This window comes from Dermacentor variabilis, chromosome 2 (assembly GCF_050947875.1).
Source record: "Dermacentor variabilis isolate Ectoservices chromosome 2, ASM5094787v1, whole genome shotgun sequence".
In the NCBI taxonomy this organism is placed as follows: Eukaryota; Metazoa; Arthropoda; class Arachnida; order Ixodida; family Ixodidae; genus Dermacentor; species Dermacentor variabilis.
Window position 1 is genome coordinate 219,484,493 of NC_134569.1, and position 24,169 is coordinate 219,508,661.

The window sequence follows — 24,169 nt, forward strand, 5'->3', positions numbered from 1 at the left end:
TTCTATTTCTAGAAATTGAACTGATATCTATTTTGTCGTAGCACAAGCTGAGCAACGGGGACAACAAAAAGGCACGTTTGACAACCACACAGCGTCAGATGTGCCTTTCTGTTGTCCACATGCATATTTCGAAATGATTCTAAATGACAAATAAATTCGTTCGACAGATGGCTACCCAGCCACTGCATCTTCGCCCTTGCTTTCGCTACCCATCCCACTGGAATCCTCTGCTCCTCGCTCACTAACACTTTTTAGTGCAGCGAAAGGTACAAGTGGAGGAAAAGAATGTGAAATGCTTATATAGTATCTGTGTGCAACAGTTAAATGTGAATGAAAGCTTTATAAGATCAGTGGGAAAGTCGCAGCTTCCTTTTCTAAACACGGGGGCCCCTTTGTCATGCTGGCGTCGGCGTATTTACGTCTACTAGTAGAGAGCTCCTGCACTTGTGATGAAGAGACCAGATATATATATATATATATATATATATATATATATATATATATATATATATATATATATATATATATATATATATATATATATATATATATATATATATATATATATACAGGATTGTATTTTCTGGCTTCGGCGCAGCCCAAGACTCTGGCGTGTTTACAAAACCAATTTTACTGCTCTGCATATGATAGGGCTGTTTATTTCAAATGCTCTAAGGTGGCATAGGTGGTTTAAGGGCCCTTCAATAATAACATGCTGAAGCTCTACATAATCCACACTGACCAGAATTCATATACCGTGACGTGTCTTCTCATTCTGTTCAAAATGAAAATTTTTAAATCCTTGACACACCCATGGGGAAAAGGAATTCAGGCTGTCTTTATCTTATTCTGTTACTATCTTGGTTTTAATGCAGGGTATTATTCGCTCATGCGTGCAGTTATCGCAGCAAGACAACACCGAAGTGGCGAGTGCTCTTCATGTGTGACATCTCGAAACCTCAATTGGTGAATATCTGCTACAGAAATGCTTTTTCATCAGTTCTAACATTGTACAAACTCATCACAAGTGCCATATCTTCCTCATAGAGAAGGTGATCAGCGTAGCCTTGTGCCATAAAGCCTGTATGATCATGACCGCAGCATTATTGCATTTTAAACTAGTGGCCGTCCAAATTGGCTTTCTAGTTCCCGTGCGTTTCTAGTACTGGTTGCACCCCTAACTGCCATTGCTGCTTAAGTCTACGATGTTATGTAGAGTCGTCCACTGTTAAAGAAAATACCGGAGCGCGTGACATCTGCTCTGCGCCACCACCGGCCGGCGGTGGCAACGAGCTTTGCGCAAAAGCAGTGGCGATGCTCTTTCATCGTCTGTTACGTCTCCACCCGCAGTGAGTGTACCAGGTGGTTCTCTTTCGTCGTCTGCTACCGCAGCGCTTCGGATCGTCGCACAGCAAACCGTTCACGCGTTGTTAAAGTTGGCCGGAGAGTCAGGGTCTGATCAAGAAAAATGGGGGCCCTGGGCTAATGCGCATGCAGGCCCCCTTCCCCTATTCTGACCCCCCCCCCCCCCCCCGTGTCGCCTGCTACGCTACTGGAAATATACAATGTTTCATTTTAATTCCACCAAATTAAAAACAACGAAGTGAGATCAACGGGATTATTATTGTTGTTATTATTGTACGGAAAACAACAAAACTTAGTTGAAATGCGTGCTGTTGTAAACACCAGCACATACGTTCACTTTCTGATTTATCTGCATTGTGTTTTCAGCAACAGCTAGGCTTTAAGGAAAAGTTTAGTGCACTCAAGACGAACAAGCACGTAGAAAATACAACACAGCTCAGATGTCGATCCTTCTGAAGCTAGGCTTTGTTTGCATCACATGAGGAGACGCATAGTTCTATCGAAAACATTCTTTATTAAAATGCAAGGATCAGACTGCAGTAATCGTTATACACGTTACTCTATAAATATGGTATAGATATATACAATACTTAAGGCCTTTCAAACACCACAAAAATGCACTAGAATACAGATGAAAATTATCAACTGTAATTACAAAACATCATATGAAAATATTTTCGTTATAGGTAAAGCAAGGACGACACGAAATAAACATGGCACTTAAAAAACAACATAAGTACAGTTCTTTAAAGCAAGCTAAATATCACATGAACAAACGAGACGAACGACGAAGATTTGCATATCTTGAATTACACTGCTCAGCTTTTCATTGGCAACGTGGAGGCTGGGAGGGGAAACAACGAACATATTGGAACTATTCATGTATAGTGCAAGGAGGAGGAGGAGGAACTTTATTATTGTAGAAACCGTTGCGCGGTTTATTCCTGGGTGGTTCCCTCTGACAGGGCTACACTGGCGATCGCGGCTCGCTGGGCCTGGTCGAGGGTCGCCAGTTGGCTTCCCAGGTCCAGTTCGGAGAGTCTCGCCTCCCAAGACCACGTAGTGAGTGTGTGTGTTGTGACTCGTGGCGAAATTGCGTCGCCCGGACGGTCGGTGCATTCGTGTTATGTGCGCGAATGTCGCTGTGTGGTTGCTACACCAGGGACATGTTCGGGACGTGTAACTGTCTGGGCAGATTGCGTGTAGACGAGACAAGTGTGGGTATGTGTTAGTTTACAGGCGGCGCCAGTCTGGAGTTTATTGAGAGCTTTGTGTGGGGGAGCGTATTGCGTTCTTCCGAGCCGTTGGTCCTGTAGTATTTGTTGACCTGTCGTTAATAATTCGTGGTGGGTCGCTCGTCGGTCTGTCGGGGGCTGAAGAACAGTGTGGTCTGCCGCTCGGCTAGTGAGACCTCGAGCTGCGTAGTCCGCCTCTTCGTTGCCCCGCAGGCCTTCGTGCCCGGGGCACCAGACGATACCGTGGGTCCATTCTAGTGTGCGACCCAGGATTCGAATGGCTTGTATAGGGAGTGTTCCATTCATGTATAAACGACATGCCGCTTGTGAGTCAATAGGACGCGGGCGGACCTTCTCTTGCTCTCGGCGTCGCGAAGTGCAAGAGCGATTGCTGCTGCTTATGCTGCTGCGCGGCATGTGGCGCGGATGGAGGCTGAGGCTACCAGGTTCCCCTGATTGACAACGGCGAGTGTGTATTTTGGCCCGCAACGTGGCGACGAGGGATACGGGCTAGCATCCGTGTAGTACGTATCCGGGTCTCTGAAACAGCGTTTGTGCAACATGCGGGCACGCGCTGCTCTTCTCTCTTGATTGTGGGTGGGGTGCATGTTCTTGGGGATAGGGTCTACTACAATGTTATCTGTAATGTGTTTAGGCAAGAGTTGTGTTTCTTCTTTGCAGTACTGAGGTGTCAGCGGGTACCCTAGCCGTTGAAGAAGGTGTCTTCCCTGTTGAGTCTTGTTGAGGCGCTCCCTCTGCGCTATGAGCGTGGCACTTGCTAGTTCCTCAAACGTGTTGTATACGCCTAGCGCTAGTAATTTCTTTGTGCTTGTGCTTGACGGTAGCTGTAAGGCCGTTTTTGTACGCCGTTCTTATAAGAGTGTCCATGCGCTCTGTGTCGCTTTTGCGCTTGACTTGATACGGTAGCGCGTACGTGACACGGCTGATGACGAGGGCTTGTACCAGTCTTAAGGTTTCGTCCTCTGTAAAACCATCTTTGCTGCGCGCTACTCTGGCGATGAGTGATGCGATAACGTGATTTCATTTCTCTGAGGCTAGCTTTATGTCGTTGTTCTCCTGGACGTGCATACCTAGTATGCGTGCGGTCGGGACGCGCTTTATAGGTTGTCCGGCAATCTCGAGATGTACTGGCGGGGCTCGATGTTCCTTAGTTTGCTTATGCCGGACTTGAAGGTACTCCGACTTGTGTGGGGCACACCTCATTCCTGCTGTGGTTAGGTATGACTCGATGTATCCGATAGCCGTAAGTAATGTGTTTTCTCTGTCGCCGTATGAACCCTTGGTTGCCCATAGAGTGATATCGTCGGCATAGAATACACATCCGAGTTTGGGGATGTTTTCCGGTTGTAAAGCAAGTTTTCTTAGTCCGATGTTGAAGAGGAAAGAAGATTGATCCTTGTGGAGTACGCTTCTGCTTTAGATCATATGTGTCCGATTGTAGTCCTGCTATGCCGATGCGAGCTTTGCGGTGGCTGAGAAAAGCCACGACATTATGGTATACTCGCTCTCCGCAACCTATGGCGGCGAGGCCATCTAGGATGGTTTCGTGTGCTATATTATCAAATGCTTTTTCTACGTCGAGGGCTAGGAGTATGTTGTTGTTGCTGCCCGGTTGTGGGTTGAGGACCTCTTCCTTGAGGAGGAGGAAGACATCCTGTGCTGACATGCCTTTCCCAAATCGGTAAATGAATTGGGGTGTAGTCCATGTTCTTCCAGGTGTTGTTCTATTCGAATGAGTACAATTCGTTCAAGAAGCTTGCCTAGGCAAGACGTAAGCGAGATCTGTCGTAATTGATCAAGCCTGCGTGGTTTTGCTGGTTTGGGTATAAGGACTATGTGAGCTGTAGTCCATTCCTCGGGTAATGTTCCGCCCAGTGCCCATATTTCTTCGTTCAGCTGCTTTGTAAAGGCTCGCAGGGTTTCATCGCTTAGGTTTCTCAAGATGGTGTTGGTGATCCCGTCGGGACCCGGTGCCGCGTTTTTCTTGAAGCTCTGTGCTGCCGCGTATACCTCCGCATACGTGATGGGTGCATGAAGTATCTCGTTCGGAGCTCCCGGATATTGAGGGTATGGTTTCGGATGCCCGGTCCGGATTCCCGTGTACGTTTGCTGGAGTTCCTGTATGAGTTCATCCTGGGTTCCCGGATATTCGCCAACGAGTTTTTGTAGGGTTGTGTTTGTTTCTGTTTTGGTATTTGAAGGATCGATGATGCTGCGGAGTATGTTCCACGTCCTTTTGGTGCTTAGCGTGCCTTTAAGCGAATCGTAGAACGTGCGCCAATTGTCCCTGTGAACCTTCAGGGCATAATCGCTGGCCTGTTTAGTGACGTTTGAAATCCTAAGTCTAAGTTGGCGATTTAGCTTCTGTCTGCGCCATCTTCTTGTGAGGCCTCTGCATGCTTCCCATAAGTGTATGAGATGGTTGTCGATTGCCGGCGTGTCGGTATCGGTTTGGTACACTTTAGTGTTGGCGTCATATAGTTCTTTAATGCGTTGGGCCCACTCCTTGATCGTGGTTAAGCGGCCTTGATGTTCCGGGAAGGGCAGACTTGTATCTAAATCGAGCTGTTGCCTCTCCCTAAACTTAGGCCAATTTGTAATTTTGGCCTGCCCTAGGGGTCGGTGTAGTTTGGTCGAGGCGCTGGTGATTTCGATAATGTAGTGATCACTACCCAGCGAGTCGTCTAGGACCCTCCAGCTTGTTCCCACGGTATCGTTGGTGATGCTGAGATCAGGAGTCGTGTCCCTGCTGGCACTGTTTCCTATTCGAGTAGGCGTACCTGGTACTGTAATTAGTGTGTATTCGTGGCGCTCTATGGCTTCTAGGAGCTTGGCGCCCTTGGTGTCTGCTTTCGAGTAGCCCCACGTGTTGTGCTTTGCATTGAAATCTCCGGTTATAATTAGGCGATCGCGGTGCTCCAGCATTTCCCGTAGGTGCCTGAACAATGACGCGAAGTCAGCCTTTCTGTCGCGGGGGGGACTGTATACGTTGCATACGACTTGTTTAGGTCTGCCCTTCTTGACAGGCCATATCGTGGTGATGAGATGTGGGATTTCCTCACCGGGGAGCACTGTCACGGTTGTTGCCAATTCTTTGCGGACGAGCGCGGCCACCCTACGGTAGTTGGGGTCGCACTGTATTTTATACCCCATAATTGGCTTCGGTTGCTCTCCCGCCTCTTGCAGGCAGATAATATCCGGGGGTACTAGCGCCGCCTGCACATATAGCGAGAGGGATGCGTGCTTGCTTTTTATGTACCTACAGTTCCAAGACCAGATCGTGATGCTTTCGCTTGCCATTTTAGGTTTACGGGCCATGATTGGACTTAGAAGGTATTGTGCTGTCTGTGTCGGAAGTTAGCATGCTACCGTCATCTGTCTGAGAGCGCATTTTACTACTTTTTCGTTTACGCTTGGGTTCCTTGGTTAGGGATTCGTTAACGTATTTCTTTAATTCCTGGAATTCCGCAAGAAACTGTTGAAATTGTTGCTGTATTTGTTGTATTATTTGTTGTTGTGATTGTTGCAGTGCTTGTTGCAATTGGTCCTGGGTTACCAGGTTGCTCTCAGACGGTGAGTGCGCCTGAGGCTGCTTTGGCTGTGTTGTTTGGGGGGAGGGGGGCAGTTGTGTTTGTGGTGACGGATGTCCGGTGAGAGTGCTTAGCTGTGGTAATTGAGATTGTGGCGTTCGCTCACAGGTCGCAGCATGTGCCGATTCAAGCATGGCCACTCTTTTCATTAAAGTTTCGATTTTGTGCTCGTAGTCGGTTAGGCGCTGTTTTTGCTGTCTATTTTCCTCAATGACTCTCTGGTATTCTGGATTTTGTGTGATTGGTGTGGATGTGTTTCGTGGCTTGGGAGAGACGACTTCCGCCCAGCTTACCTCGTGTGAAGGATGTATAGTGCAAACAATCCTCTTTTAAAATGGCATCTTTCGCGCCTTCGCTTTGGCGAAATCGGATATAGTCTTTTCGAAGGATAGATCGCGGAGGAGGTCACTTTCAATGGACATGATAGCAAGCGACTTTATCTTGTCGTCAAGGAGGCTCGAACGAAGGTGATTTTTTATCACCGACAACTTGGAAAACGATCGTTCGGTCTCACCGTTTGCCACGGGTATGCTTAAGTACATTCGCAAAGCAATAGAAAGGTTCGGAAACACATCAATAAGCTTTCTTTTGTGCAGCAACTTCATTATTCCCAGGGGACTCGTGTCCTGGCGCACAGAGTTATGCAGAAAGTTCAAAAACTGAACGATTTCAGCGGAAGATGCTGGCTCCAAATCATTTTTCTAGGTTTTCACCAACTTCCCAGCCTGCTGTGCCAGAGAGGCCTCGCTCCCAATTTCTGTGAGCAATTTTAAGAATCCGAACCTTTCGCAGAGTTCAGTGTAGGCAGCCTTTAGCACTCGCAAAGCAGAGCGTAGGCTGTCAAGTACAACATTGTAATTCTCTGCGATAAACTTTTTTCTACCTTGTAGCGCACTATCGCTTTTTCCGTCCGGGTGATTACTAAAAACGATGCGTTTGCCCTCATCCTGATAACATTGATAGCGACTTAGCGTGCGTGCTCACCGAAAGTATCAGAGAGATCGCCAATAATTAATAAAGCCTTCTGGAGAGCCCAGCAGGTCTACAGCAGTTGAAATGTCTAGGCCTGGTTTCTGAAGTGCTACGCTTGTTTTGTCAAAGCGCTCCAAGATTTCTCTCCGGAAGATCGCCATGAATGCTGCCTGTAGTTTTGTCATCTTGTTGGAGAGTGCGGTTCGTTCCTAGTCTCACCGTTTCCTTCCTCGTTGTTTGATATAGCTTCAAGGCAAGACAAGACTGCATTGAAATTTTTCAGAATGGCCTTCATGATTCAGCGTGTCTTGACCACCTGGTCTCAGAGAGACTTTTCAAACAAGCTGCTAGCCAGTTCCGCCCATCTTGTCCAAAAGATACCTCCACCGCTTAGGTGAGGCAGCAAATAACACATACAGTCTCTGAATTACAGTGAAAAATTTCACTGCCTCAAGGCAACTGTCAACGCTACACGCGCCAACTAAGTTGAATGAATGACCAGCACACGGGACGTAGACTGCCAATTCGTTCAGGTGTTTGATTTCGGTTTGCAGTCCTTTGTATTTTCCTGACATATTACTAGCATTATCATAATCTTGGCCCCTACAATCATCAATTGAGATGCCATTGGTCGTCAAGAGGGACATCACGGTATTGAAAAGATACAAGCCTGCATGCGATTCAATTGGAACAAATCCAAGAAAGCGTTCGTACAATTTCCCATTTAAATAGTATCGTAAGAAAACTGACAGCTGATCAACGTGAGTAAGGTCTGGAGTCGAATCAACAAATAAAGACATATTTTGCGCGTTTCACTTCGTCAACGAGACGTACCTTGACAGCCTTTGCCATATGCTCGATAAATTCATCACAAATGGTTTTTGACAGATACAATGGGTGACCTATTCCTGTGTTCCCGTAGCGTTTGGTGTGCTCCTCTAGAAAGGGATCAAAACTTGTCAATTGCCTAAAGCACTCCCATGTAATTGCTATTTCTCGGTGAACCAAAAATCTTCTCACTGCCCCTAAACGCGAGGTTGCGCTCAGCTAGAAGCTTAACTGTAAAGACTACGCGCTTCAACACCTCTGTCCAGTAAGCGGTCTCAGTGACAAGATGCTTAACCAGTTCCTTGTCAATTGTGCTGCTCGATTTAGAGCGGGCGAGGCATGCACGTAATTCCGGTGCTAGACGCTATTTTCATGTATGATCCTTCCTTTCTTTTCTGCTCTTTTCCAATCAGAAAAGCCGTGCTTGATGAAAGCACTGGGGATGCTTGAAATCGAAAATAGTTTGCACATGAAAGAGTAAACGGAACCTTTGGACTGCCGAGTCCATTAACCAGTGTCGCTCGTACGCCTTCCATTTACAGCCTTTCGCATGAAGAGATGAGGTCACATAATAGGCGTTTCTGAGTTTTGTATTGCCTTTCGGAAGACGGAAAATTTTCTGCCCGATTTTGAAAATACAATGGCCCTTTCTCAAGGCATACACTCCGAAAGCTGTCAGTAATAACGTCCGGCCTCTTAACAGGGTCACTTCGGAGATTCTCGCAACGTACCTCTTGCTCCGGGGGCGTCTGTACTTCTCCGGTGCCGCAACAAGAAGCCGTCTCATTCCTTCTCACGAGCCACACTTTGTGGGTGCGAACATGATTATTTGTAGCCAAACTAACAGGAAACGCGTGAGTTGGTTGTTGGAGTGTTGTTTCCTGGCGGTCGTCAGTAAAAGGAGGCTCATTGGGAAGGTTTGGCACCTCTTGATCAGCAGTAGTAGAAATCGGGCGTGGCGGACCGGACACCTGGAGCTCCGTGGAAGGGCCCAGGCCGAGTAGCATAGACGTTGCTGACTCAGGAACAGCACAAGGCTCGGTTAGCGTCGTTTGCTCAGAAATGTAGACGACCGAGGTTGGCACTTTTTACAGGATCCAGACAACCAAGATGAGTCATACCTTGCTTCTTGCTAGGAAACCGTGGTGATTGAGTTGGCAAGTCCTCCACACAACAGGGTGTCTACCAACCGGGAAAACCGGGAAAACAGGGAATTATCAGGGATGTTGAGTAGTCTGGAAAAACTCAGGGAAAACTCAGGGAATTTGTGCTTCTATCAGGGAAAATTAGCTGTCATTTTATTGAAAGGGTCGAAAGTCAAGGTAATGCTGGCTCGAGTAACAGACAGGAATCGTAATGAATCGTCTTTGACGCCCTGTCGTCGGCTGGAAGAGTTGCCAATGTACAGTCAACGACCGACTTTCCCGATTGTCGATAATTTGGACGGCTTCGCGGCACCACCACGTACCGAGTAGAGTCAATGTACCAGAACGTCTGAAATTTCGAACTTAAGAACTCTTCGCCGTCCGATTTCCCGGAGGTTTTGCCGTGACCGCAGGTCCGAAACGGCATTAATCAAAGCCGCCACCTCTGCCATTTTGATTACCTTGCCGCCTCGAACCGGCGCTCTCGCACGCAGATTCGCTGGCAGCCGTAGCCACCACGGCGGCAATGCTAGGCCTAGGTGCTTCGACTTTCGCTATGAAGCTTCATGCCGTTGGACGCCGTGTTTTTTATTGAAAGAAGTCGCTGCTGTTAGCAATGGCACGGACTCCGCCTTCGTGGTCCTCGCGATTGGCTTAGAAGCTTGGAAAGCACGGTGCATTGCATAATGCCGGTTACCGAAAGTTAGCTTTGCCTCCGTACACAAGTATTCCTTGGTGAAGCTTATGCAAAAGTACTGCAGTGAAGCATAAGCGCGAGAGGGGCTGTTGCCATTGGACACAGTATGTATTCCTTAATTATACACACGTGCACCCGGTATTTCCTGTCGCAGTATGAGCACCGATATGCCTAATATGTGTACCGACAAGCCTTCAAAGAGTTTTCGAACGTGCCTGTGGCGATTTGAGCCCCTAAGGGCAGTAAATGACATACATTTATCTTTTTCCAACTGGCCGATATTTCGGACGTTTTCGCGGCCCCTAGGGAGTTCGAAAAATCGGTCGTGGACTGTGCAACTGACCAAGATGCTTCAAATGGTCCTTGGGGCGAACGAGTGGCGGAAGGAGGACAAGAACAGAAATGATCTACACATTGAAGAATAAAGGGGAAAGGAAGCTTGCTGCCGCCGTTTTGAAGGAGCTTGAGCTCAAAAAACAGTGTTGGCTGATGCCGAGATGCAGGTGTCCCTCATCCAAACCAAAATAAACTCTTTAAAGCACTGAAACACAACACTGAACTGTCGTGCCCAGGCTGAGAGTATGTCAGGACAGTTGAGGTTGACTTACGAGTTGTTGAGAATCTCGATTGTGACAACGTTCGGGCCTCATACCACTGAGCTTGCTATCAGTTGATAGAAATAGCTCCTATTCGAAAATATTTGCTTCTGTATGCATCTCCACTTTATTCGTATTTGAGAATGTCCGACTCGATTTGCAATATTTTTCTAAGACATCTTATTTGCTCTGCATTTTACTAACCCCTCCCTTCTATTCTCTTTTTGAATAACATAAACACTTCTCCTTAGTATTCAAATTGTACTAAGTCGTTTTTTTTTCGTATGCTTACTAGAGAGTGACAGCATCGGGCGATATGGTTTCAGTCCATCTTGACATAAAACATAGCTCTGCATCACTCAGGGAATTTCGCAATGGCACTCGGGGAAAGCCTGGAAAACTCAGGGAATTTTGAAGTGTCAACTTGGTAGACACCCTGCACAAGCACAGTCGGTACTATAGGGAATTTGACACGGACTCTAGGTAGAGCGATCATACTGCTCCGCGGAACCTGCATTCACTACGTACTTTGCCATCTTTGGTAGCTTCTTTTTACGTTCTTCTCTTTCTAACTTCGCCTATCATTTAGACGCACCACTTTGATGCTTCAGACCGAGCATTTTCGCATGAATGGATGCTAATTGTTTACCGGGCACTTCGTCAGTCCGACCCGACCGCAGGTGTCCAACGGTGGCCGTCCCGATGACTGGCGCACGCTGCCTGGTTGGTCTGTGGAAGGCCGAGAGTGGTACCTCCCCCGGGAGCTCCTCAGCGGGCTGGCTTATGCAAGCTCAATCGGAGCCTCGGGGCTGAATGGGAGCCCGCGATCAATTTCCTTTTATAGATGCGCGCCGCGTCTGTCTGTTAAAAGCGCCAAAGCAGGCGTTCACATACGCACAGAGTTCCTTGTACAAATTACCTCCTCCGTACAAACTCACTCCTTCTCCCGCTCCGGTCTCGTCTTCCTATTGGCTAGGAGCAGTGGTCTGTTCTCGGAGGTTCTCGATTTTTCTTGCGCTCCGTCGGCGCCTAGGGCAAGAACGAAGGGGAGAGGGCGGCTCCTAGCGGAGGCGAAGTTACGCGCCTCCGTCGCCTCTGAGTCATCTTTTCCTACTACATGGGAAGTTCGGCGGCCAGTCGACCTACTTTTTCGGTCAAGTGCGCGCGAAGGTGCTCAGCCACTAGGCAGGAATGGGCCCTGGAGAATGGCCTTTCTGTTCAGCTCTCCAACTTTCTCCTTCACTCTTCCACAACCCTTGCTCGGACAGTGAACATTCGATGCCCCACAGCACGCAGACAAAAGCACGTGTGACATCCTTCCTTTCGCGCCTAGACTCTGCCACCAGACTGATCATCTGCTATCGGACTCATCCTCCCCCGCCCAAATTACCATCACGGTAAAGAATAGCCGAATGGGAGGCACTGTTAGGTACTGCAACACATCCTTTCTATGAGCAGGACAGCGGCGGAACTATTTGAGAGGTGCAGGGTGACGAGGGGCAAGGGAGATTTAGGCCCTCATCGCACATTACATGTTTTAGGTGTTTCCTCCTTGACCCTCTCCAGACAGCACTGGACTGACAGGAAAGCACGAAAACTCTTCCAAGCAAACGCACCTGACTTCGTAAGAAAGAGGGCCCCATCGGGGTGGCGGGGGACTCCTGCTTTTGCAGCTCGACAAGCTCTCCCCAAATGATCAGGCTAAACGCATGCTGTTAGATTAGGCGGGGGGCGCCGTCGGCTGGTTCTGGTTTTCTCGCTTCATATGCGTCGCTGGAAGTTCCGTTGCCCATGGTTTCATATACTAAGCAGGTTAGAATACGTGGGCCCCCTTCTACTGTCCGAGGTGAGGCCGTGAGCTACAGGCCCCTTAGCCCCCCCCCCCTCCCCCACCCCTCTTAATCCAGCGCTGCGGAGATGGCCTGGTCATACTCGGATAGCTAGCTGTGGCAAGGCTGAAAGATAATTAGACTGTGCAAAATTACACCTCGTAATTACTTTTGCCATTTCAACTCACGAGGCAGACAATTTTCATAGACGTCTCTTCGTGGCGCAACTATATTATAGAGCATTTCCCTGTGTATAGTGGCCATCTCATGCGCACTACTGCATATTTGAGTCGCTTTAGTGCGTAGGCTAAACAAGCGCCCTTAAAGAGTATTCAATTCCTGAGAGCGCTTATGTTTCGGCGTCGATGACGTCGGGGTTCTTGGATCGACCTCCATAACCTTCTCTGAGGCGCTGGAGGATCGAGAACTAGGCGCTCAAACTCGCGTCCCAGGCCGTGGAGTTGGGTTTAACTTTGGGACCTGCGGAACCGACGTCTGCAGGCTCACCTTCGATGAGGATGGAGCAGCACTGGCTGAAGCCACCAAGGGGGCGGGTGGACTTCCTACAGGAGTACCGAACGTGGACCCTGTAGACCTGAAACTGGTGTGGCGCTGCCCCCTGCCGCGTCACACTGGCATATATTACTCGAGTTAAGTGGCCTAGCCTTTTCCTCGCTACATACCATGAAATATTTTCCTTTAGAATGATTGCGATGATTTATTTTACTTTTTTCCAGCAAGGGCAGCTCCGTCAATAAGCTGAATGGTCGCCCTTGCAATTGCCACATTTTGCTAGAGCAGTTGTCGGATGGTCGTTGGCTCTGCCTCCGCGCACGTTTCTTTGCCTCTGCATGATTGTGATGCATGCCCGAACCTCTGGCACCTGAAGCAATGCCTCCGTTTCGGTATGTACGGTATGACGTGATTTGAACGTATCCTGCATCAAGTGAACTGGGTACAGTACTGGTTCCAAATGTCAACATTATATGTTTTGTGCGGATCTGTTGGTCGTTTCGTCGAAGTGTTATTCTTTGTACCTTGATTACGATTTGCCCCTGGAATCCCTCAAGGAGCTCTTCACTGAGGTTCAAGAAGTCCTCTTCCGATATTGCTCTTGCGCTTGTGTAAAGTGAGCGATGTGGAGAGATTGTGACATTGATTTCACCTATACTTGTGAGTTCAGCTATCTTTTCGACTTGGTCTTCCCTTGTCAGTTCGACGAAGTCTCCGCTTGCCATCTTTCATGCTTTGTAGCCTGATCCGATCGTATTTGATAGGCAATTTGGCACTAGAAAGTGTGATAGTTTCCTGACGGTTGTGTTGCCTTCACTGTGAAGGACATGATACATTGGAAAGGTGTCTTGGTTAAGTTTGAAAAGGAACTGGGGCCGCATTCTGAAAAGTTCGCCTTCCGCAATAGTCGCGTTCAATAAACCAAGCGACTGCTTACCCGTGACGTCAGCGTGCACTACCAGTGCGGGCTCTCGAACGCTTGAAAACGCATGAGACTGCAGCGGGCGAGTGCAGAGCGGCTCGGGTGAGTTGGTTTTAAGTGTAGTGGCCGCAGTACAGGTTCTGTGCATTGACTACGGTTGTGTGCGGTCTCTTTAGGTAAAATGAATGGGAAAGAAAGAATACAACTAACATGCTTGCGAAGCACAATTTAGGCGGTAGTATAAACCGACATGCTTTGTTTCTGCGTGTGTGTCAGTCATCGGGCACTGCCAGAGGGGCGTCGTGTAAAGATGGAGCCCTATTTTGAAAATGGGTAGAGCTGAGCAAAGACGAAAGGAAGCGGCGTAGCGCGTGTGCGAGTTTTATTGTGGCCGTTTCATTTTGAGAATGGGTGTGTACAACTTTTTCACGCACCTGCAAGATAATGCAAAGAATGGCAAACCTTCAGCGGAGCCCTCGAAGAAGACGCGCGGAACTTTGCCGTAGAGTTGTCTGCTGCCCTTCTGCTGCTGTGCGACAATTTGGTAAGCGTGCATTGCAAGCTTCGAGCTGTGAACAGATGGCACTGTTCCAGAGTGTTTTCACTCAATTGCAGGTTTCGAAAGAAGAAATAGCGTACGACTATTTACTTGTAGGAAATAAAGGCTATCGTTCCAGAAAACCTGTACAACTCCTTGGCCGTCTTACTCGCAGACGGCCAGTTTGCCTGCTTCTATAGATGAACCCAGTCCACCATACCACCATGCCTGCGTACCAAATTACGAATTGGCAGCAAGAAATCATCGTAAATTTCATGGAGAGGAACCCCCGACTTGCTTGTAGGTCGGGGGAATTCGGTGTGAATTTTTCGGCCGCAAGAAGGATCTGTGGAAGGAACTGGAGGCACTGCTTAATGCAGAAGGGCCGCCATTCAAGACAGAGGGCGAAAGGAGGCTGTGGTGGGCAAAGTAAGTATAAATGCAGGCGAGAGGCCGGTAACTTTTTCTCGGAGCAGAGGTCAGTGAAAAGTAGGTTTCAATGAATGTCGTTCGCCCTCTTACGAGTGCACTTTTTCTTGCAGAGCAACCGGCGGCGGCCGGCTCGGAGGCGTCCAGTGCCGCGTACTGCAACTGCTCGGAGATGGCAGCTCCATCGGGTTTGGAGGGGCCTTTTTTCCATCAAGTGTATCCGATGTTATGATACCATATGCACGTGAACTGTGGTGGTTTTTTTTGTTTTTGTGATGGTGATGCAAGTGCCTAAACATATCAGGGAAGTGTACTGTGACAGCAAATAGCAGAAACAACACAGCAGCCTGAAGTGTGCACATTATGCAATCATGGTGGACAACACATGGCCTACGTAGTGCCATCTAGATCATCCCAACTACTCGACCAATGGAGTGGTAACCCAGGATAAAAAGCAACACGACCTTGTGTTAAAATTGAAATTTTGTCGTCTGTAGCTGTACGGTTGTCAAAAGAGGGTCCAGGCGTGGTGTCGTGTAAGGCAGTGGCATATTACATGTGATATTCAGTTTACAGGTGCAATAGGGTCTCCTTGTGCTGGTATATTTGCAGGACACGGAGACGTCAATGGCCCGCAGATAGCTCCAAAGCTATCCCGAACCGCAGCCGGGCCCCAGTAGAACAGGCATGTCACGTGGCACGGCGCCTGCCGTACCGAGGAGGGCAATAGGCGTGGCGAGGGTAAGCCACCATGCATATAACTTGTGGACAAATGTAATGAGTACAACAAGGACATGTGTAAGTGCATTACGTCACGTCATGTTCTGCTTTGTTTACATAACCAGAGTAATAAAAAAACGCAACAGAGTTATTGCTAAATGGCATGCGTTGTATGGAACTTAAAGGTTCGGCCTTGCCGTGTATTTACAATTACTTCATCTCTTGTGGTTTGAACAGTGTTCATCGTCGTACTACTGCATTGGGGTCGAAGGTGGCACGAATATGTGCACCGACATGATGAAAGGCAAGAAGTCAGGCTGACGGCATCATTACGTACTAGTAAGCAACTGCTAAGTGCCAGGCAGTGCTTATGAGTTGTGTAAAAAATGTAGAAATATTTTCACTCAGTAATGTGCCAATCTCACAAGGTTTATCTTGCGGTAATTGAAAATATGAAAGAAAGCTTACGCAGCGCACATGTTCAAACAACAGTTGAGAGGTGAGTACTTTGTTATCATAGACGTGCTGCAAAAGTTTTGCCGTAAGGAAATCAAAATAGGTGTGTACCGTGGCGTCACAGGATCTGCATTATTCATCTTCAGCAAATTGGCCGAAACGTAGCACACTCCGTAATTAGTATAGCATATTTAGGCTCGCTTAGATGTCATACCATTGCGCATATTAGCAGTGTGCCTAGTAATAAAGAAATTGTGATTGCTTAACCATGTGTGCTGTGTGACATTGTTGCAAACTATTTTTGGAAGTATATATACGGACGGTCGTATGCAAATGTTTCTTGCACGTCTAAGAAGTAGGATGCAGTTGTGCCAGAGGAGAGGTTACGATGATATCCGCATAGAACATTACAGAAAATATGCGCGCAGTTCCATCGTTGCTCAAGCAGTTCTGCACGCACTTAGGCATGACTTGCAACCGCATCCATTTGAGGAGAAGCTTAAAAGGAAGTTGTTCATGGAGTTGAAATGCTATGTGGAAAAGTTTTGCTTTGCCAATATGCTTATCTGTTGTCCGCACTCCAAGCTATGCAAGACGCACACTGAAGAGTGGGCGCAAAGTAGAAAATGGAAATATCTGAAAGAATGAACATGAATGGCGAAGTTACATGCTGGCGCCGCTTACATCGTGATGTTCTATTAAGTGCAAAAAGGTACTCTTGTATAAAGTACTTTGTTTAGAATGTAACACGTTTCGTCAGAAACGTTCCATATCATACATTCACTTTTTCTTACACCGAAATAGACGGCTTAGGGGCGTTGAATTTTCGAAGTGGCCTGTACCTCGTTAGCTTTATACAACCACCACTTAATGAAACACCCTATGCAGCAGTGCACCTGACATAATTTTTTGGATATGTCGCAATGTGAAAGCACTGCTGCTTTTGTTTACATTTTCGCTCTCCGACCACCTTCACAGCCTGGAAAGGAGAGCAATTTTCATATGCGCTGTTGTGCTAGCGCACTACATTGACTACTTATATCAAGGCCCTACAGAACCGATGCATTCAACAATTTGCTTGTCTCACGTTTGCGGTTGAAGTGATTGCGCATTGACAGTTGGAAAGATTACATGTCCTCTCACTGTGTGTTCCTCTGATGTACCACGCATGCTCATTCTTCGTTTCTTTGCAAACACTGACCGCACGTGTCATTACTTTTTTAATTCAGCTACCTCGCGGAGCCGATCACCACGGGCCGAGGGCGACCTGCAGAAAGCAGTGCTGGATGGTGCGCGCACTGTGCATGTGGCACAGAGCCAAGTCACCATCCAGGGCGAAATGCTTGCTGAATCAAGGAAGGTATGCACTTCTCATGGGTAACCATGCATTCAATATAGTTTGTCATCATAACTAATGCATTCGTTAAGCGCCTATCTTAGGCACGATTCTTTAAGGGAATGTGTGCAGTATAAGGATGACGACTGGCAGTGTAGTTGATGTGGTTGGGAACGAGCAGAATCACACTGAATAGGCCTGTGTTGTTTTAGTATTTGTTTAATTGAAAACGTACGTTAATGCTGGTTCTTTATTATGAAGCGCTTAGATGAGCCTTTTCGCTGCACAACTATGTTATTTGTCCATAGCTGTGTAACATATATAGCATATGTTGCTTTGATCAAAGCCAAAGTCGAAACGATGGCTTCCGCTTTCACCATATGTGTACTTCAAAAAGACAAGTCCACTTGCCGAAACGTTGGCTCCCGCTCTCGCTTTCTTCTCGTTTTGCTCATTGACTTCAATTTCCATGTCCCGCTTTCACCCTGTTTTCGCTACGTTAGTGTAACAGCATTGTAAGATTTCAGTCTAAGGGTGTGCCGCTTCATAATGAATTGTAAATGCACGGACACGCGACTTTTCGCAGCGAAGAGGCCGTACAACATTTTATATCACGTAACGCTTAGTTTCTTTCATGTGCGCATTTATTGCGGCGGCACAGCAGTGCAAAGGTTTAGTGCTGCACGATTATGTCTCTCATACCGTGCGTAACAGTTTGTATGTTTGTTTTCTCAATTTACACACCACTCAGTCACATTGCATTACTGCACAACAGCGTATTTTTGCTCCTTCCTTGCTGTGACTGTCTATTGTTCATATCACTGATAAGACATTATTGTAGAGCGTACTGCAGAAACGCAGTCATTTCTTTGAATGGATGGAATCATTCCTCTCCTTATATGCGTATGTGTGCAGCATCTGCACGGGACGTTTTCGAGTTCTTCGTTGTGTTTTGTACTTATTGCGTAACATTTGCATCCATTGACACACATTTTTCGACACTACAGATACTGCTTTAGCCCATATATTTGTTATTGCCGCTAAGCAACAACGCGAACCACGGTGCCTATACTTATGGAGCAGTGAATATGTACGTACACATATTTACATGTCACATGCGCTAGTACGTTTGGTGTGACTGCGTTTTGAAGTTACAAGTTTGTTTACCACATAAGTACAGAGATGTATACAAGCGGTGGGGATGGCAGGATAAAGGCTGCATAACGCCAACTTGACTGGTCCCGAGGTGGGGCCAGTCATTTATCGTCTCTTTTGTTAGTTTATTCGGGTTGAATGGCGCAAAAGTGACAAAGGCCTTTCTGTACCAGCCACAAGATATTAAGCAATAAAATGTGAAAGCAGCGAAAGCTGTCTTACTTGATAGTCTGCGAAAAACCGGTTTCTCCTAGAAAGCACAAGTCTGTGAAAGGCGTTAGCGGATCATCTCCTAGTATTGTGGCGGGTATGTGTATGTTACAGATATATTGTAAAAGCTTCAGTCTCTGGGTTTCAGTATGTGGGTATGTCATAATAATGTGCATTACTGTAAGTGGTTCATGACACTTCTCGCAAGTTGGCAGGTTTTCGTTTTGAAGTAGAAAATTGTTTCTCAGGTGTGTATGCCCAATTCCAAGTCGACATAGGATCACCTAATAGAAGCGTTGCTGATGACTGCGCGACTTCCACTCGCCAAGCAGGGCTTTTATTGTGTGCAGCTTGTTATTTATGCAAGAGTCCCACTCTAGTTGGCACTTTGATGCCAGGGCCTTATGAATCGTTCAGATACTCTTTGTATAGAAGTGCTGTTTGCGTTATGCCTTTGTGCGCTGCCATGAACGCGCATCTATCTGCTGCTTCATTCCTAGGTATCCCAACATGGCTTGGGACCCAGCAGAATCGTATGGTTATTCCGTGTTTATTATAGGCCATCATGTCTAGGATATCGCCATGCAGGGGTTCAGACGCGCAGTTAAAATTTAGAGCTCTGAGTACACTTAATGAATCAGTATATAGGATATGCAGATTGTAGCATATATAAGATATACGGACTCCACACGCAGATGATCCTGGCATGCACCATCAGCAACCGCCGTAACATCCGCTTGGTGGCCACCAAGGTGGCCATTCAGCTGCACTGCAAGCTGGATGGCGAAGCCTGGTGCATGGAGATCCCTCTGGTCAACACAATGGTTGTTGGCTACGACATATACTAGGACTCGAGCTCGCGCCAGCTCTCGGCAGGTGCCTTTGTGGTCAGCCTGAACTGTACGATGACGCGCTAGTACTCGCGTTGCCTTTCACACCACGCACCAGAAGCTGGGCAGCTCGCTGGGCTGCTTGCTGCGGCATGTGCTGAGGAAGTACGCACAGGTGAACGCGGACTCTGTGCCAGACAGGATAATCTCCTCAGAGCGGTGTCTCTAACGGTCGCATACCACAGGTGAGTAGCACTGTGACACTTATAATGGACATTTCTTCAAGCAGACCAATACCAACGCAGAAAAGAGAACGGAAAGAGCAGGCACATAGTGCTTCAGTGACGGCTAAAGATTTTTTATTGGACACAATTATCAACTCAGTAACTAGCCAGACTCGCCATTTTGTTGTGCCAGACTCTCTTGTGGTCCCTTTAATTTTTAATGATACTTTGAGATTCTGCCAGTAGAGATAATAAAGACTAATTATGAACATCAAACAATGTTACGAATCGATACACTGGGTCTCGTGGGAAGAGCAAATCTCTGTGTCTGATAAAGCGACGCTCTTCACCCTCGCCAACTCCGAGTCGTATAGAAAAAACTGCCGTGTGAAGTTTCTTGACAAACAATGTCTGATAGCAGGCAGACCCTTACGCAGTAGCTTAAAGGAGGTGCCGTATAAGCGCTTTCCAACCATAGAGTGTGGGGTTGCGCGACTCTCGCGCGTCCCCTGATGTTTTTCCCGCATAGCGCGTCTCCTGTAATCCCACTTCGCCGCGTAGCCTGCGTGACGTCGGCGGCGGTCAATGTGGTTGAAGCGCGGTGCGAGAGATGGCGCGAGCGTCGCGCCGCTGCGGGGTTACTCGGGCGTCGGGAGACAAGGCGCTCGGGCTGTTGGGTTCGAGACAGGCAGCGGGACGGCCGTGCCGCACGTGCAGCGACCCTCTTGCCCGGCGGGTCGGCGCGCGGCGGGGACGTATCCCGCGTGCGCGCCGACCCATGCTTCTGCGAGACAGCCTCGCGTGGCCGCCCTCGAACGCGCCACGATTCGCGTAACCATACACGCGAACGACCAGGACTTGGGATCCAACATGGGGCGAACATATTCGCTCGCTTCCGGTCGCGGTGAGTCAGACTTCTAGATTTGTCGCGCGCCCATCGGCATGTTTTGTGGATAGCAACTCGGCGAGCAGGCACTGATCTATGAAAGGTGCAATAAATGCCCTTGTGATTGTTTGCACTAGTGTGTACTGTCGTTCCTTTGTCCCAAGAGCACGGTGTGAGAGACCCCACAAGAGGAAGGCCGCTTCCAAGGCTGCCTATCCGTCGCGCGGCTCGGCACTATTATTTGGCGGGCCGCCTCGCCACTGAGAATTTGCCTTTGAGCGAAAGTCTCATCAATGCACCCTCTTCACATACGACGTCTCAGCCTTGCGCGGCGCATCAGTACCAGTGCCGTATCCTTCGGAAACGCTATTCATATGCATCAGACAGATAGCCGAGACCGTCAAGTGTTTGACGCAGCTCCCTCCAGGCGGGACTAGTGAATTCGCGGTAAGCGCTGAAAGTTTTTTCATTTTCTAATTTTCTGTTTTTTTCCCACACTACGTTTAAGTGCTGTTCAATTCCGCCTAAAATATCTTGTGTATCTAGCCGTGTTCATGGTGGCTTGCGTACGGGAGACTCATTCCCATATCTAAGAGTGAGAACATGTTAAAACTATTTTTGTTTAATGGAGCAGCTGTGTACGGAATATTTCTCCTTTATGGACAAGCTAATTTGGCACCCTTTTGCGGCAAGGGGTTGCCTGCTTCTCTTATACAATTTGTCATTGTGCTAACGTATAGATGTTTATGAGATTGTCTTTCCTATATTCCTATTTTGGGCCTTCAGTGGTTGCTCTCCTTTATCTTTCACTACGTTGTTTCTATTATTTCGTTTCGGTTTACTTAATACAAGGCTAGTCAAATTGTGATTTGATCTTTCCATATGTGGATTCTGCTTTTGTTCTTGTTCATTAGAATTAAGTCTCATAGTGTGCCCTTTGTGTTTTATTTTACTGGAGAGAATGCAACTAACACTGCGCTGTTTCTCACCTAAGAAATCATTTTTGATGAGAGAAGTGTTCCTTCTCAAGCGTTTCTTTTACAGTCTTATTTCATTTATCCTTTAGTATGTTCGCGCTTAGCAGTTATGCATATGTGGTATTTTTGTATTGGTTCGTGCGTTAACTGCTCATTGTCCCTTTCAGAAACCAAGAGATGGTATTATGTTGTAGTTTTAGTGTTGACTTTATTTTCATGAGAGAGCTGCAGTATGCCGTTGTATTTCACTGCCAATAGTGTGTACATCATTACATCTTAAACGGTTGATACCAATAAAAGGTATCACAATAAAAAGTCTGGTGGTGACAATTTGAGTTTTTCTTTGCTGAGTAATACTGGCACTTTGATTTGTTGGCCCAAATGGTCCAGGACTGTCTGAGAAGCTGCTTACGCCAATAACCACTGCCTGTAATAGCGTCTCAAGCAGTTTGGGACACCAAATTGAAGAGGCCCAGTGCATGCTTGCATGACGAATAAAAGAAATAGCCAGAAACAGTGCTTGGCACACCCAATGGATGTCAATGTGGATATCCATTGGATCTTGCGGATACAGCCATATGTAGTACAATTGATGTCCTATGGACCTAAGTGTCGTTAATACAGATATCCATTAGTTGTAGGTAGTTGTAGTAAATATCTATAGGAGTTGTGGACGTCTACTGGGGGCTACATATATCCAGCCCTAACATCCCCACAACCCACCACTTCCTTTTTCTGGATGCATTTGTGATGACCCATAGTGCATCCGTTGAAGGATGGTGGGCAGATTGTTCTAGAGAAACTGGCCACACTGTATACGCAATGCCTCAGGACCTCGAGCGTACCGGAATCTTGGAAGAACGCTAACATAATCATAATCCATAAGAAAGGGGACGCCAAAGAGCTGAAAAATTATAGACCGATCAGCTTACTGTCAGTTGCCTATAAGCTCTTTACTAAGGTAATCGCAAATAGAATCAGGAACACCTTAGACTTTCGTCAACCAAAGGACCATACAGGATTCCGTAAAGGCTACTCTACAATAGACCATATTCACACTATCAATCAGGTGACAGAGAAATGTGCGGAATATAACCAACCCTTATATATAGCTTTCATTGATTGCGAGAAAGCGTTTGATTCTGTCGAAACCTCAGCAGTCATGGAGGCATTACGGAATCAGGGTGTAGACGAGCCGTATGTAAAAATACTGAAAGATATCTATAGCGGCTCCACAGCCACCATAGTCCTCCATAAGCAAAGCAACAAAATCCCTATAAAGAAAGGCGTCAAGCAGGGCGATACGATCTCTCCAATGCTATTTACAGCGTGTTTACAGGAGGTATTCAGAGACCTGGATTGGGAAGAATTGGGGATAAAAGTTAACGGGGAATACATTAGTAACTTGCGATTCGCTGATGACATTGCCTTGCTTAGTAACTCAGGGGACCAATTGCAATGCATGCTCACTGACCTGGAGAGGCAAAGCAGAAGAGTGGGTCTAAAAATTAATCTGCAGAAAACTAAAGTAATGTTTAACAGTCTCTGAAGAGAACAGCAATTTACGATAGGTAGCGAGGAACTGGAAGTGGTAAGGGAATACATCTGCTTGGGGCAGGTAGTGACGGCGGATCCGGATCATGAGACTGAAATAATCAGAAGAATAAGAATGGGCTGGGGTGCGTTTGGCAGGCATTCTCAGATCATGAACAGCAGGTTGCCATTATCCCTCAAGAGAAAAGTGTATAATAGCTGTGCCTTACCAGTACTCACCTACGGTGCAGAAACCTGGAGGCTTACGAAAAGGGTTCTACTCAAATTGAGGACGACGCAACGAGCTATGGAAAGAAAAATGATGGGTGTAACGTTAAGGGATAAGAAAAGAGCAGATTGGGTGAGGGAACAAACGCGAGTTAATAACATCTTAGTTGAAATCAAGAAAAAGAAATGGGCATGGGCAGGACAAGTAATGAGGAGGGAAGATAACCGATGGTCATTAAGAGTTACGGACTGGATTCCAAGGGAAGGGAAGCGTAGCAAGGGGAGGCAGAAAGTTAGGTGGGCGGATGAGATTAAGAAGTTTGCAGGGACGACATGGCCACAATTAGTACATAACCGGGGTTGTTGGAGAAGTATGGGAGAGGCCTTTGCCCTGCAGTGGGCGTAACCAGGCTGATGATGATGATGATAGTGCATCCATGCAGCGTTTTCTGGATAAATCTGGATATCTAGTAGACGTACTGAATTAATGTCCAATGTGTACCATATTAGGCACATCTAATGGATGTATCTGGCTATCTGGGACACTAATGGCACGAATTTAATTAGCAGTCCCTAAGCTTTTCGTAGGGGTGTGCTAATACAGAATAGTAGATTTAGAATCCAATCGAATGAAAAGAAGATGGATGTCGAATAAATGACCGAACAGCTGACAATTTATCACAAAACTTAATCCTCACTAAATTTGTGCAAGGGGGTGCTACACACGCTCTGTATATACTGTATTGTCTATTCTTCCTAATCAAAGGAGCTCCAAATTACTATTCCAGCACTGGTTACCCCTCTGCTATAATACATGGAGGTTTGGAAAGTGCTTTTTATTTATAGATTCTTTTGAATACAACCAGGTGCTTCTTCCCCTCTGAAGGTGAAGAACTAGTGACAGTAAGTTGCACTGCATACGCGGGTGAGACAA